This window comes from Elaeis guineensis, chromosome 6 (assembly GCF_000442705.2).
Source record: "Elaeis guineensis isolate ETL-2024a chromosome 6, EG11, whole genome shotgun sequence".
Taxonomy (NCBI): Eukaryota; Viridiplantae; Streptophyta; class Magnoliopsida; order Arecales; family Arecaceae; genus Elaeis; species Elaeis guineensis.
This window is the reverse complement of record NC_025998.2, coordinates 13,893,957-13,903,957: the sequence shown is the minus strand read 5'-3', so window position 1 is coordinate 13,903,957 and position 10,001 is coordinate 13,893,957. Positions and strand designations below refer to the sequence as shown.

Sequence of the window (10,001 nt, the reverse complement as noted above, 5' to 3'; positions counted from 1 at the left end):
TCTGCACTCCCAGGTAGGCCACAATAACGGCCACGATCCTGCTCCACTTCCTGCGGTGGATTCCGCGCAGCTCCATCACTCCCTGACAGGCCGCAGTAACGGTCACAGCACTGCTCCGCTTCCTACGAGGGATCTCGCGCAGCTCCACTACTCCCTGGCAGGCCACAATAACGGCCACGATCCTGCTCCACTTCCTGCGATGGATACCGCACGATTCTCCCATCCGCTGGCAAGTCGCGACAACAGACGCCGCTCCACTCCCCGGGGCAGACTCCACGTGGCACACCCCGGTAATAGCCACGGGTCCACTCCACTACTCTTTGCAGCAAACTCCGTCTGACCCTGGGCAGCCCACTGCCAGACGGTTACAGATGTCGCTATCAGGCTACTGCCTCCTCCGCCTATAAAAGGGGGCTCCAGATACGTTATTCAATAAGCTCTCATATTTCATCTAAAAACTCTGCTAAATTCTCCGTTCGAGCACTCCATTCTTGTTGAGGTAGAGAACTGACTTGAGCGTCGGAGGATCTTGCCGGAGCAACCCCACCTCCGGTTTAGACTTCCTTTGCAGGTCCCGGCGGCGACCGCGACTTCCTCAACTCCAGCTTCTCCGGCGCAAGCAGATTTTTGCACCAACACCTTAAATATACTAACCTACGATGGTCAGATATTATGTCACTATGAAGTAACACATAACGATGTGCTTGTGCTAAGGATTTTTGATCAAGTACAATACTTTCAGCTCTTCCCAAGAATTTTCCAGCAGTTAAGAACTTATACAGTTTTGCATTCTCCACAAAGTCATTATGCCGTTGAGGTCGACTAAAAATAGCCTCTACACCTTGAAGATATCTTGAACAAAATGTCAAACATTCATCCGCAATATATGCTTCAGCAATCGAGCCTTCGGGATAGGCTCTATTTTGCACATAATCTTTAAGACGCACAAGATACCTTCAAGAATTAAATATTTATTAAAATATCAGTATGCTGTTGTTTCTAATAAAATTATCAAAAGATTTAAGGTTTGCAATAATACCTCTCAATAGGATACATCCATCTATAATGTACCGGTCCACCAACTTTAACTTCTGAAGCTAGGTGAATGAGTAGATGTACCATAATAGTGAAAAATCCAGGAGAAAAAATCTTTTCCATCTGACAAAGTGTAATTGCAATATCGGATTCTAACTGATCAAGTTCTCGAGGATCAATAACTTTTGAACATAATGCCTTAAAGAATGATGATAATCGAAGTACAATTGTAACAACTTGTTTCGGCAATGACGATCTTAAAGCTATTGGAAAAATATCTTGCATCAATATGTGACCATCATGACTTTTAAGATTTGAAAGTTTTCGATCCTTTAGATGCACACATCGTGAAATATTTGATGCATATCTATCAGGTACCTTGATACTTTTCAGAACTCCCAAAAAATTATCCTTTTCTCGAGCAGACATTGTGTAACATGCAGGAGGCACATACATTCTATCATTAGCAAGTATTTTAGGATGAAGTTCCTGTCGGATACCCATTTCCTTTAAATCAAGACGTGCCTTCATGTTATCTTTGCTCTTTCCATCAAGGTTTAAAAATGTTCCAAGTAAATTATCGCAAACATTCTTCTCTATATGCATGACATCAAGATTGTGTCGAATAAGATTATGTTTCCAATAAGGTAAGTCAAAAAAGATACTTCATTTTTTCCATAAATATTTACTGGACTGTTGTGTAGATGCTATCTGTGTGTCTTCCTCATTTTCATCCTCGAAATAATTATCTGGATCTTGAAACACCTCTGCATCTATAGTACTGATACTGACTTCCTCTGGTAACCCTTCGTGCACTGAGCTTTCAACATCATCCCTTCCTCTTTTTTTAGAGGACTTTGAGTGCTTACCATAGCTGTAATTGATGCCATCCATTTATCTATGAACATCAGTTCCAGAAGGTGGAATAGGGGCACATCCTAATTCTATAGTACCATCAAACAAATCTTTCTGAAATCGAAATGGATGATTTGCTTCCAACCATCGACGATGTCCCATGTAACAAAATTTACCTCCATATTTTAACCAAATTGAATGTGTTGAATCTCCACAATAAGGACATGCGACCCGTCCCTTTGTACTCCAGCCAGATAAATTGGCATATGCTGGAAAATCATTAATAGTCCATAACAAAGCTGCCCGTAGTTTAAATGTTTGGCCGTTGGAAGCATCAAATGCATCAACACCCTCCCACAACTGTTTCAATTCCTCTATTAAAGGCTGTAGGAAAATATCAATATCATTGCCTGGACCCTTATCTCCTGGAATAACTATTGACAAGATAAGTGATGATTGTTTCATGCATATCCACGGTGGCAAATTGTAAGGTATCAAAATGACTGACCAAGTGCTGTAGGTAGAACTCAGAGTCCGAAATGGATTGAAGCCATCAGAAGCTAAGCCAAACCTAACACTGCGAACATCAGAGGCAAAATCAGGATGCCTATCATCAAATACTTTCCATTGAAGACTATCTGCTGGATGTCTCAACATTCCATCCTTTGTACGTCCTTCATCATGCCATCTCATTGATGAAGCTGTTTTTGATGATGCATAAATTCTTTTCAATCTAGGTATAATAGGAAAGTAATGCAATACCTTGGTCGATTTTTTTTTACTCCGCGTTGCATCCAATTCATTCAGTACATCATCTCGATCTTCTTTTTGTGTTATCCATCTTGAAGATCCACATACATTGCATGACTCTTGATTAGCATTTTTATCCCGATATAACATACAATTTTTCGGACAACTATGAATCTTTTCATATCCAAGATCCAATTCCTTTACTACTTTCTTGGCTTCATAATATGATGGTGGTAAACGAGTGCTTTCTGGAAATGCATCCTTCAATAACTTGAGCAGCATGGTAAAACTCTTTCCAGACCATCCATTCAAATATTTTATATGAAATAAATGTACAAGAAAAGAAATCTTAAAAAATTTTGTACAACCCGGATATAATTCTTCATCTGCATCTTTCATTAAGGTATGATAACGAGCTGTCTCATCATTAGATGTATGTATAGGCTCCTCAACATGCATACGTTCCGTATGCGTACATCCATCAAACATCCCAACTGTTTCTTGTATACTATTGGATTCTCCTAAATTTTGAACACCAAATCCAAAAGCATCTATGATCAAACCCCTTATATCATCATCTCTTGCAGAATTGTCTTGTAAGCTAGTGGATCCAAAATGAGTCAGGGATTGGTTACATGATGATGGCAACATACATTCTCCATGAAAAATCCAGTCGGTATAACCTCTTAAAAAACCATTCCATACCAAATGTTCTTCAATAATTTATGGATCTAAAGAAGAACTATTTACACATTTCCGACGTGGACATAAAATCTTTCCATTCAAACTACTTTTCTCTATACCAAATTTAATGAAGTCATGAACTCCATCTAAATATTTTTTACTATTCCTTGGTTTATTTATCCAACTTTTGTCCATTGTAGGATAAAAATGACCGAACTTGCAATTTATCTAAAAATAAAAAAAAATATACAATCTATATTAATGCAATGAGTAAAAAATATTAGTCATTTCATAAAATTCAAAAAAATAACAGCTAGATAAAGTTTACATAGTAAATGCTTGCTATCATCAACTAATAGGTAAAGAAGGTCCTATCCCATTCAGAAAATGCTTAATTCTATAGGTCAATTACAGAAATCAAATGATATGCAACAAGAGCCGAAAAAAATTTCGGCAGTATTTTTTCTTAGTTCTCCCGTATAGGGAGAACAAAAAGAAAATACCATCCGAATTTTTTTTTAAACCCTCAGCATACCATTTGATTATGGTAATGACCTATAGAATTACTCATATTTTCCAAACTGTCCATACTGGACAATCAATTGATCAATGTACATAATTCTTTTACCCGTACAAAAATAAATAAATGTACGGATACAATAGAATATGTACATTAATCAAAAGATGGGTCTATGTTTCTATGCAATGTAATTTTTTTTAAAATTAATTCATAATTAACTTGATTTAATACCTGATATTAACTTGGGGAGTAACGGATAAAGAAACTTGGCCCAGCTTAATCCAGATGCTTAGTCTTCATCAGCCACGAAAATAAGGATAACGTAGGCCACATGATATCAGGGTCCAGCCACATAACGAGCGTCACATGTCAGATAAGCAATCAATCAGGATTCATGAAACTATGAAATTATCCATTCATCAACCATGTATCACAACCTTAATTAATTGTACTATATATTTTCGGGTGAACCTCATAGAGAGATACTAAGAGGGTGTGGTTGTAAATTGATCTAGCTCTATATCATTTATTTTATGCTATACATGTTTACCATATTTGATAATTTAGGAGAGGTGTGGATGAGGATGATCATGACTTATATGTTCGCTCAACAAGTACATATGAACCAACCATCATTCGATATTAGATTTTTTATTTGCTTGTCATTATCTTTAAAAAATCTCAATATTATTCTGGTTATGTGCTATCATGTGCTGGTTTTCTGTTCTTTTTCACCCCTCTTTTTAGATCATGAAAAACTTATTACACCAACCAGATAGTGACCGACTCAGTGTTTTATGTAGTTAAGCCAGTTTTTATAATTAATTTTTCAAATCATGTCATTTTATCCTCTATCCAGGCCAAACAAAATCGAAATCTAATTTAAAAATTCTGCAGTTTATGCGATTCTATGCTTATTAGACATAATGCAAAAGCGGCCTTCAGCTATCACAATCAAAATTTTCCATAGTGCCATCCAACAGAGATTTTTTTCATTAGAGGAATATGATGATGAACAAATATACTTCAGGATAAGATTTAGTGATCTCATCTATATCTCAACAAAATACAACATCCAAGGATTGGAACTCAATCATGTTGTGTATTGTATACATTCATAAATAAATACAAGCATATGGGAACAACCACAACACAAAATGATAAAATGATAGAATAAATAAAAGAGTAGCAAAGAAAGCCTCCATTAAAAGAGTAGCAAAGAAACGCGCAAAACTATACCGTCTCTAAATGGGGCTGGTTATGAATGACTTGAATTAGTTAAGTAGTTAACCGATGCCAAGTCATCATAAGCAAATAATTGTGCCAGCATGCAGGCCAAAGTTTTGTTTAAAAACTATTAGCATCATATATACAGATTAAACTTTTAAATGAAACATAAGAGTCTTTGTTAGAAATCATAAATACTTTGCATTTATAGACAACTATATTTCTCTCCAGCTGAAAAACAACAAGAATTACTAATTCTATCTCATAATACACACCTACTTGAAATGGAAGATGAGTCACATGCACATCGCACATGCACAAGGCAAACATGGACATGCACAGAGAGAAACCAATTGATGGACAACTTGCACCATCAAATTTCAACAGAGAAAAACTCTCTCACTTTCCTAGACCTAGGCGTATCAAAACCAGTCATGTGAAGATCTCCTCACACTCCCTAAAACCTAGCATCCACAGCAAAGAATTCCAGACCAAATTCGGAGCTCCAAAGAGAAGAACTCGCAATGTAAATCCTCTGTCCGTCTTTCTAAATATAAAGAACCCTAATTTCGAGCTTCCAAGCTCCACAATATCAACTAATTAAGAAGAAATACTAAAGAACAGGGGAATTATACCAGAATCCACGGATATCTCATCACCTCGAGGATTCGATTTGCGGATTTCTCGGATTTCGGGGTTTCCAGGGGCGGTGGATCCGATGCTGGAGCTGGATCGACTGGAGACCGCGTCGATGTTCGATGATGGAGAGGATTTCTGCTCCGAGAAATGGTAAACACATATAACCTCAGACAACAATGTAACAAGATCTGAAGAAATTAACACTCATGGTCCCAGAAATTCTAAAGCTTTTAGATGCGATTATCGGTCATGACACCTTTCACTTTGTAAGAGGAGGATTTGGCTCATATGATCCAAAATCCAACCAAAATAACCCTCGAAGAGGGGGGAAACACGAGAGAAAAGATAAAAAGTGAGGGAAGGAGGGAGGGGGAGAGAGAGAGAGACCGAACCTTTGGGCCAAAATTGAATCGGTCGAACACGAATCAGTTCGCGCCAAACAAAATCCAAGCAAAAGTGCACGGCAATCGAAGGGAATCGTGATGGGAAGATGGCCGTCGGGAGGGGGGAGGGGAGGAGGGCCGGTGGGGTGGCTGCTTCCAGCGGATGGTGTACGGCTTGGACCGCGTGGGTGCGGCGTCGACGGACGCGACAGCAGAGGAGAGCGGCAGACGGCGGTGAGCCATGGACGGCGGGTGCGCGTGGACGGCGGGTGCGGTGCCGGCGGCGGAGATGAGCCGGGGTCGGTGGAGGAATGGGTGGAAATTAAAGGGACGACGGTAGATAGATTAGGGCACGGGAGGAGGGGGGTATTAAACGAATCTAACGATGCTTTTTAGCGTCATTAAATAATGACGTAAAAAAGCGTCGGTATTTTCTTTATTTAACGACGCTTTTGCTAAAAGCGTCGGTGTTGACAATGCTCAAATTTTACGACTCTTTTAAGCGTCGTTAAACCATGATACTTTTTAAAAGCGTCGGGAGGTCAGCGCAACCTGCCGACGCTTTCCAAAAGCGTCGGCAAAAAATGATCGCTGTATGCCCTTCTTCCTGTAGTGAATGATATACTTATGCTTTGTTTGGATTGGGGTTATACGGGAGTTTATAAGGGAAAGGGAAAGGAAGAGGAGGGTAATGAAGGGGAAGGGAGGGGAGGGTAAGAAAATTAATGAATCCTTGTTTCAAAAAGGAGAGGAAGGGTAAAGAAGGGTACATATCTTATCCTTGTTTGGATAGAGTGATTAAGAGAGAGATAGAAGAACTATTATATATATTTTGATAAATATATCTTTTTTCATTAATAGATATACTATTTAATATTTGTGATATTTTGATAGAGATCGTGAATCTCTGTCACTGGAATCTGCCTTCCAAAGATCATGATATCCGGATTTGCGTGAGGAGCGGCCTGCGGGCAAAGGGACGGCTATAGGATTTCTAAGTTATGCGAAGAGTAAAAGGGCAGTTGGGAAGATAGAGTATATAATGGTCTAGTTATAATTTTAAAATTTTATTAAGGATAAATTAGAAACATAAAAATTAAGCGTAAACTTTTTCCTCCGTTACACCCCAAATTGAGGGGTACAAAAAATTAAGTGAGGAGTACGGAGGGGTTGAGAGAACCCTTCTTTACCTCTGAAAAAATTTTACCAAACAGAGATTTATTCTTTACCCTTCCCTCCCTTCCCCTTATGAACCTCCGTGTACCTCCAATTCAAACAATATGTTAAAGTTGGGGGGTTGGGGTTGGGGTTGGGGTTGGGGTTGGGGGGAGGGGGGGTGGGTGGTATGTTTTTGTCCCTATTCAAACAGCTAAGAAACTATTCAGGTTACTATATTTCATCTCTTTTTTTTAGATTAGACTCGATCATAGCTATTGATAAGATTAGTTACGAGCTGAGTGGTAAATAAGTTGAGGGCTCCATCCACATTTTATGTTCAATACCTAACAATGGAGTTGTTTACAATGTAAGAATTACAATTGATCTGAAGAGTTTTCTCCTTTTTCCATCCGCACCCGAGAGAGAGAGAGATGGCAAAGTAGAAGCCACATAGTTGGGTTCTCCCATTTCAGTCCATCTATTATTCTTCTTTCACAGTTGGCATGCGTGCTAGTGCACATATCCTTTCATCTATTGCTTAAACAGCATAAAAATCTTATGGTATTAATGATCTTATCCATTAGTACATGTCTGTGCTTTTTATTCTGTGTTAGATCCACCGAATTTTATGCAAATTACAATTCTTGCTTATCATTAGAGCTGTCGAAATGGACCGATCCAACCCTAACCCACATGAGCTGTGATTACGTGGGCCGGGCTCGCCCACTTACTAAAATGGGCCATAAAAACCCAGCCCGGCCTTAGCCCATGTGGGCTGTGGGTTAGGGCCGGGCCAGCCCACTTAATTTCAATAAGCAGGAGGGATGTCCAGGTCAACAAGATTGTGAAGCCTGCCACCCTCCGCTCCCTCGCCGACATTGCTGCTCGCTTCATCCAGGCCCTAGCCCAGATCTGCCTCATCATCGGGTACGCTGCTGCGGAGCCCGCCGCCCTCCGCTCCCTCACCGATGTCACTGCTCACTTCGTCCAAGCCCTAGCCCAGATCTAACTCATCATTGGGTACGCTGCCGTGGAGCCCACTGCCCTCCGCTCCCTTGCCAATATCGCTGCTCGCTTCATCTAGGCCCTAGCCCGATCGGGTGCCTCTATCTCCATCGCCCACGGTTGGACCGATGCCAACCTCCTCGACCTCGTCAAGGCAATGGAGGACCTCAACCTCCTGTGGGGTTTCACTGGTGCCTTTGATCTGACAACATCGCTTTTGAGATCGAGCATTCTGAGAGAGCTAATGGCGTTCGTCCAATCGATGGAGGAGATCCCTTTCTCGAGGCTGATCCAGCATGAATCTGTGATAGCTAGGGTTTCGCCGAGCTTCGGGCAGATGGGGTGGGAGCCACCATTCGGGCACATGTTGTGGTGGCTGTCGTGCTTTTCAGAGGCCTAGGAGAGGTCGCGGAGAGAGGTGGAGGGCAGGAGGGACGGGAGGGAAGGGGATGGGGAGAGGGAGATGATGAAAAGGGTGAGATTATCAGGGAAAGGGGAGAGGGTTTTACCGACGGAGAGGGAGAGAGTTTGGTTCCGATTGGAGTACTGTGGTGGTTTGTGTGGGGAGAGGAAGACGAGGAGGGTCGATGAGGAGGCGGAGGAGAGGGGTGGGATAGCCTAGGATTGGTCTAAGGGAGGGGCGGAGGGCTGTGGATATGGGCCGGCCCATGGGCTGGCCCCACCCTAATCCGATTCAGCCCATGTGCTACAAGGGCCAAGTCAAAAAGTCCACTTTCATAAATAGATCAGAATTTATCAGCCCGATCTAGCCCATTTTTAAGGCCAAATGAGCTGGCCCATAGGCTCTGGCCCATTTTGACAGTTCTACTTATCATATAATTAATAATTGATGGCAACAGAGTGAGCTTTCCTTTTTTGTCTACATCTATCATAAAAGTGCATATCAAACTTGCAGTTTACCTATTATTTGGAAAACTAGTTTAGGAGTTGAGAAAATGAGTATCTCTCACTAAATATATTGATCTTTGTATAGATGATTATCATCATGCATGATTACATTAATTCTCTCTCTTAGGGATGAGAAACCAATATTATCATGCCACATTGAAAGGATAACTAATTGGAGGAAGGGAGGGTATGTTGCCCTAGGTATGTGAAACCTGGCCTATTTGGTTCGATTTTGAATTAAAGTTGGCAAATCCTTTGCCGACCTCTATTCGAAATTTTGAAAAACAATTGGGATCAGAATAGGAGAGATCCCAATCCTCTGTCTGATCCTCGCTGTCAAGGAATAAAGTCACCAATTGATGGCCGATGCAAGAGCTTCAGATCAATGCGAACGGCCAACAACTATTGAAGGTCGATGCAATCGACAAATAGTTGGTATTAGACCAATTTTATCCCTTCCATGACCATTCCTATTTAAATCCCCCTCATCCCCTGTGTTTGGCATCTCCTAGCCCTTCCCTCACTTCTTTCTCCTCTCCAACAACCGACGAGCCACCACAGTCAAGCTCAACTACCCAAAACCCCCTTCTCTCTCTCTATCCCACCATTGCTCTATTTTTTAAGTCATTTTTGTGCCCTTGAACTATTGAAAAATTGCTCTAACATCGACTAAGATCTGCCATCCTTGTCGATCGCCAGTGAGTCTTCTTCTTTTACCCTCTTCCACTTCCCACTCGAATGGAACCCAATCCCACTAATTAATTTTCAGCTAAGAAAGAATCTTGTTTCATGGTGTTTTTCTTTTGAGATGTGGCCGTTTCCATTGGCAACTACCA

The 10,001-nt window shown here is 40.9% G+C and overlaps 1 pseudogene; it reads left to right on the top strand.

The window, feature by feature from the left end:
* Window positions 1-7,919: 7,919 nt before the first annotated feature.
* On the top strand, window positions 7,920-8,878 carry LOC140858728 (transcription initiation factor TFIID subunit 8-like; annotated as a pseudogene).
* The last annotated feature ends 1,123 nt before the right edge of the window (window positions 8,879-10,001 follow it).